Below are 5,823 nucleotides of genomic sequence, written 5' to 3'. Positions count from 1 at the left end.
TCCAACCCTTTGCCAGTAGAGGAGGGGCTGGAGCTACAGGTCCAGCACCAACCCCCTGCCAGTAGAGGGGGGCTGGAGCTACTGGTCCAGCACCAACCCCCTGCCAGTAGGGGGGGGCTGGAGCTACAATTCCAGAACTAACGCCCTGCCAGTAGAGGGGGACATGGAGCTACAGGTCCAGTACCAACCCCCTGCCAGTAGAGGAGGGCTTGAGCTACAGGTCCAGTGCCAACCCGAAGCCAGTAGAGGAGGGCTTGAGCTACAGGTCCAGCACCACCCCTCTGCCAGTAGAGGGGGGGCTGGAGCTACAGGTCCAGCACCAACCACCTGCCAATAGAGGGAAGGCTGGAGCTACAGGTCCAGGGCCAACCCCTTGCCAGTAGAGGAGGCTGGAGCTATAGGTCCAGCACCAACCCCCTGCCAGTAGAGGGAAGGCTGGAGCTACAGGTCCAGGGCCAACCCTCTGCCAGTAAAGGGGGCTGGAGCTACAGGTCCAGAACCAACCCCCTGCCAGTTGAGGAGGGCTGGAGCTACAGGTCCAGCGCCAACCCCATGCCAGTAGAGGTGGGCAGGAGCTACAGGTCCAGCACCAACCCCCAGCCAGTAGAGGGGGGCTGGAGCTACAGGTCCAGCACCAACCCCCTGCCAGTAGAGGGGGGGCTGGAGATACACGTCAAGCACCAACCCCCTCCCAGTAGAGGGGGGGGGCTGGAGATACAGGTCCAGCACCTACCCCCTGCCAGTAGAGGGGGGCTGGAGCTACAGGTCCAGCACGAACCCACTGCCAGTAAAGGGGGGCTGGAGCTACAGGTCCAGCACCAACCCCCTGCCAGTAGAGGGGGAGGGCTGGAGCTACAGATACAACTCCAACCCCCTGCCAGTAGAGGGGGGCTGGAGCTACTGGTCCAGCACCTACCCCCTGCCAGTAGGGGGGGGGCTGGAGCTACAAGTCCAGTACCAACCCCCTGCCAGAGGAGGGTCCTGGAGCTACAGGTCTAGTACCAACCCCTTGCCAGTAGAGAGGGGCTGGAGCTACAGGTCCAGCACCAACCCCCTGCCAGTAGAGGGGGGGGGGCTGGAGCTACAGGTCCAGCACCATCCCCCTGTCAGTAGAGTGGGGCTGGAGGTACAGGTCCAGCACCAATCCCCTGCCAGTAGAGGGGGGGCTGGAGCTACAGATCCAGCACCAACTCCCTGCCAGTAGAGGGGGGGGGGGCTGGAGCTACAGGTCCAGCACCAACCCCCTGCCAGTAGAGGGAAGGCTGGAGCTACAGGTCCAGGGCCAACCCTCTGCCAGTAAAGGGGGCTGGAGCTACAGGTCCAGAACCAACCCCCTGCCAGTTGAGGAGGGCTGGAGCTACAGGTCCAGCGCCAACCCCCTGCCAGTAGAGGTGGGCAGGAGCCTACAGGTCCAGCACCAACCCCCAGCCAGTAGAGGGGGGCTGGAGCTACAGGTCCAGCACCAACCCCCTGCCAGTAGAGGGGGGGCTGGAGATACACGTCAAGCACCAACCCCCTCCCAGTAGAGGGGGGGGGGCTGGAGATACAGGTCCAGCACCTACCCCCTGCCAGTAGAGGGGGGCTGGAGCTACAGGTCCAGCACCTACCCTCTGCCAGTAAAGGGGGGCTGGAGCTACAGGTCCAGCACCAACCCACTGCCAGTAAAGGGGGGCTGGAGCTACAGGTCCAGCACCAACCCCCAGCCAGTAGAGGGGGAGGGATGGAGCTACAGGTACAACTCCAACCCCCTGCCAGTAGAGGGGGGCTGGAGCTACTGGTCCAGCACCTACCCCCTGCCAGTAGAGGGGGGCTGGAGCTACAGGTCCAGCACCTACCCCCTGCCAGTAAAGGGGGGCTGGAGCTACAGGTACAACTCCAACCCCCTGCTAGTAGAGGAGGGGCTGGAGCTACAGGTCCAGCACCAACCCCCTGCTAGTAGAGGGGGGCTGGAGCTACTGGTCCAGCACCAACCCCCTGCCAGTAGGGGGGGGGGGGCTGGAGCTACAAGTCCAGTACCAACCCCCTGCCAGAGGAGGGTCCTGGAGCTACAGGTCTAGCACCAACCCCTTGCCAGTAGAGAGGGGCTGGAGCTACAGGTCCAGCACCAACCCCCTGCCAGTAGAGGGGGGGGGGCTGGAGCTACAGGTCCAGCACCATCCCCCTGTCAGTAGAGTGGGGCTGGAGGTACAGGTCCAGCACCAATCCCCTGCCAGTAGAGGGGGGGCTGGAGCTACAGATCCAGCAACAACCCCCTGCCAGTAGAGGGGGGGGGGGCTGGAGCTACAGGTCCAGCACCAACCCCCTGCCAGTAGAGGGGGGGCTGGAGCTACTGGTCCTGCACCGACCCCCTGCCAGTAGAGGGGGGGCTGGAGCTACAGTTGCAGCACCAACCCCCTGCCAGTAGAGGGGGGCTGGAGCTACAGGTCCAGCACCCACCCCTTGCCAGTAGTGTGGGGCTGGAGCTACAGGTCCAGCACCAATCCCCTGCCAGTAGAGGGGGGCTGGAGCTACAGGTCCAGCACCAACCCCCTGCCAGTAGAGGGGGGGGGGGGCTGGAGCTACAGGTCCAGCACCATCCCTCTACCAGTAGAGGGGGGCTGGAGCTACAGGTCCAGCACCAACCCGCTGCCAGTAGAGAGGGGCTGGAGCTACAGGTCCAGCACCAAACCCCTGCCAGTAGAAGGGGGCTGGAGCAACAGGTCCAGCACCAACCCCCTGCCAGTAGAGGAGGGCTGGAGCTACAGGTCCAGCGCCAACCCCAAGCCAGTAGAGGAGGGCTTGAGCTACAGGTCCAGCACCACCCCATCTGCCAGTAGAGGGGGGGCTGGAGCTACAGGTCCTGCACCAACCACCTGCCAATAGAGGGAAGGCAGGAGCTACAGGTCTAGGGCCAACCCCTTGCCAGTAGAGGGGGCTGGAGCTACATGTCCAGCACCAACCCCCTGCCAGTAGAGGGAAGGCTGGAGCTACAGGTCCAGGGCCAACCCTCTGCCAGTAAAGGGGGCTGGAGCTACAGGTCCAGAACCAACCCCCTGCCAGTTGAGGAGGGCTGGAGCTACAGGTCCAGCGCCAAGCCCCTGCCAGTAGAGGGGGGCTAGAGCTACAGGTCCAGCACCAACCCCCTCCCAGTAGAGGGGGGGTGCTGGAGATACAGGTCCAGCACTTACCCCCTGCCAGTAGAGGGGAGCTGGAGCTACAGGTCCAGCACCAACCCCCTGCCAGTAGAGGTGGGCAGGAGCTACAGGTCCAGCACCAACCCCCTGCCAGTAGAGGGGGGGCTGGAGCTACACGTCAAGCACCAACCCCCTCCCAGTAGAGGGGGGTGCTGGAGATACAGGTCCAGCACTTACCCCCTGCCAGTAGAGGGGAGCTGGAGCTACAGGTCCAGCACCAACCCCCTGCTAGTAGAGGGGGGGCTGGAGCTACACGTCAAGCACCAACCCCCTCCCAGTAGAGGGGGGGGGGGGCTGGAGATACAGGTCCAGCACCTACCCCCTGCCAGCAGAGGGAGGCTGGAGCTACAGGTCCAACACCTACCCCCTGCCAGTAAAGGGGGGCTGGAGCTACAGGTCCAGCACCAACCCACTGCCAGTAAAGGGGGGCTGGAGCTACAGGTCCAGCACCAACCCCCTGCCAGTAGAGGGGGAGGGCTGGAGCTACAGGTACAACTCCAACCCCCTGCCAGTAGAGGGGGGCTGGAGCTACTGGTCCAGCACCTACCCCCTGCCAGTAGAGGGGGGCTGGAGCTACAGGTCCAGCACCTACCCACTGCCAATAAAGGGGGGCTGGAGCTACAGGTACAACTCCAACCCCCTGCCAGTAGAGGAGGGGCTGGAGCTACAGGTCCAGCACCAACCCCCTGCCAGTAGAGGGGGGCTGGAGCTACTGGTCCAGCACCAACCCCCTGCCAGTAGGGGGGGGCTGGAGCTACAATTCCAGAACTAACGCCCTGCCAGTAGAGGGGGACATGGAGCTACAGGTCCAGTACCAACCCCCTGCCAGTAGAGGAGGGCTTGAGCTACAGGTCCAGTGCCAACCCGAAGCCAGTAGAGGAGGGCTTGAGCTACAGGTCCAGCACCACCCCTCTGCCAGTAGAGGGGGGGCTGGAGCTACAGGTCCAGCACCAACCACCTGCCAATAGAGGGAAGGCTGGAGCTACAGGTCCAGGGCCAACCCCTTGCCAGTAGAGGAGGCTGGAGCTATAGGTCCAGCACCAACCCCCTGCCAGTAGAGGGAAGGCTGGAGCTACAGGTCCAGGGCCAACCCTCTGCCAGTAAAGGGGGCTGGAGCTACAGGTCCAGAACCAACCCCCTGCCAGTTGAGGAGGGCTGGAGCTACAGGTCCAGCGCCAACCCCCTGCCAGTAGAGGTGGGCAGGAGCCTACAGGTCCAGCACCAACCCCCAGCCAGTAGAGGGGGGCTGGAGCTACAGGTCCAGCACCAACCCCCTGCCAGTAGAGGGGGGGCTGGAGATACACGTCAAGCACCAACCCCCTCCCAGTAGAGGGGGGGGGGCTGGAGATACAGGTCCAGCACCTACCCCCTGCCAGTAGAGGGGGGCTGGAGCTACAGGTCCAGCACCTACCCTCTGCCAGTAAAGGGGGGCTGGAGCTACAGGTCCAGCACCAACCCACTGCCAGTAAAGGGGGGCTGGAGCTACAGGTCCAGCACCAACCCCCAGCCAGTAGAGGGGGAGGGATGGAGCTACAGGTACAACTCCAACCCCCTGCCAGTAGAGGGGGGCTGGAGCTACTGGTCCAGCACCTACCCCCTGCCAGTAGAGGGGGGCTGGAGCTACAGGTCCAGCACCTACCCCCTGCCAGTAAAGGGGGGCTGGAGCTACAGGTACAACTCCAACCCCCTGCTAGTAGAGGAGGGGCTGGAGCTACAGGTCCAGCACCAACCCCCTGCTAGTAGAGGGGGGCTGGAGCTACTGGTCCAGCACCAACCCCCTGCCAGTAGGGGGGGGGGGGCTGGAGCTACAAGTCCAGTACCAACCCCCTGCCAGAGGAGGGTCCTGGAGCTACAGGTCTAGCACCAACCCCTTGCCAGTAGAGAGGGGCTGGAGCTACAGGTCCAGCACCAACCCCCTGCCAGTAGAGGGGGGGGGGCTGGAGCTACAGGTCCAGCACCATCCCCCTGTCAGTAGAGTGGGGCTGGAGGTACAGGTCCAGCACCAATCCCCTGCCAGTAGAGGGGGTGCTGGAGCTACAGATCCAGCAACAACCCCCTGCCAGTAGAGGGGGGGGGGCTGGAGCTACAGGTCCAGCACCAACCCCCTGCCAGTAGAGGGGGGGCTGGAGCTACTGGTCCTGCACCGACCCCCTGCCAGTAGAGGGGGGGCTGGAGCTACAGTTGCAGCACCAACCCCCTGCCAGTAGAGGGGGGCTGGAGCTACAGGTCCAGCACCCACCCCTTGCCAGTAGTGTGGGGCTGGAGCTACAGGTCCAGCACCAATCCCCTGCCAGTAGAGGGGGGCTGGAGCTACAGGTCCAGCACCAACCCCCTGCCAGTAGAGGGGGGGGGGCTGGAGCTACAGGTCCAGCACCATCCCTCTACCAGTAGAGGGGGGCTGGAGCTACAGGTCCAGCACCAACCCGCTGCCAGTAGAGAGGGGCTGGAGCTACAGGTCCAGCACCAAACCCCTGCCAGTAGAAGGGGGCTGGAGCAACAGGTCCAGCACCAACCCCCTGCCAGTAGAGGAGGGCTGGAGCTACAGGTCCAGCGCCAACCCCAAGCCAGTAGAGGAGGGCTTGAGCTACAGGTCCAGCACCACCCCATCTGCCAGTAGAGGGGGGGCTGGAGCTACAGGTCCTGCACCAAC

This window comes from Procambarus clarkii, chromosome 35 (assembly GCF_040958095.1).
Source record: "Procambarus clarkii isolate CNS0578487 chromosome 35, FALCON_Pclarkii_2.0, whole genome shotgun sequence".
Classification (NCBI taxonomy): domain Eukaryota; kingdom Metazoa; phylum Arthropoda; class Malacostraca; order Decapoda; family Cambaridae; genus Procambarus; species Procambarus clarkii.
The sequence above is the reverse complement of the archived record's forward strand: the minus strand, read 5'-3'. Positions refer to the sequence as shown.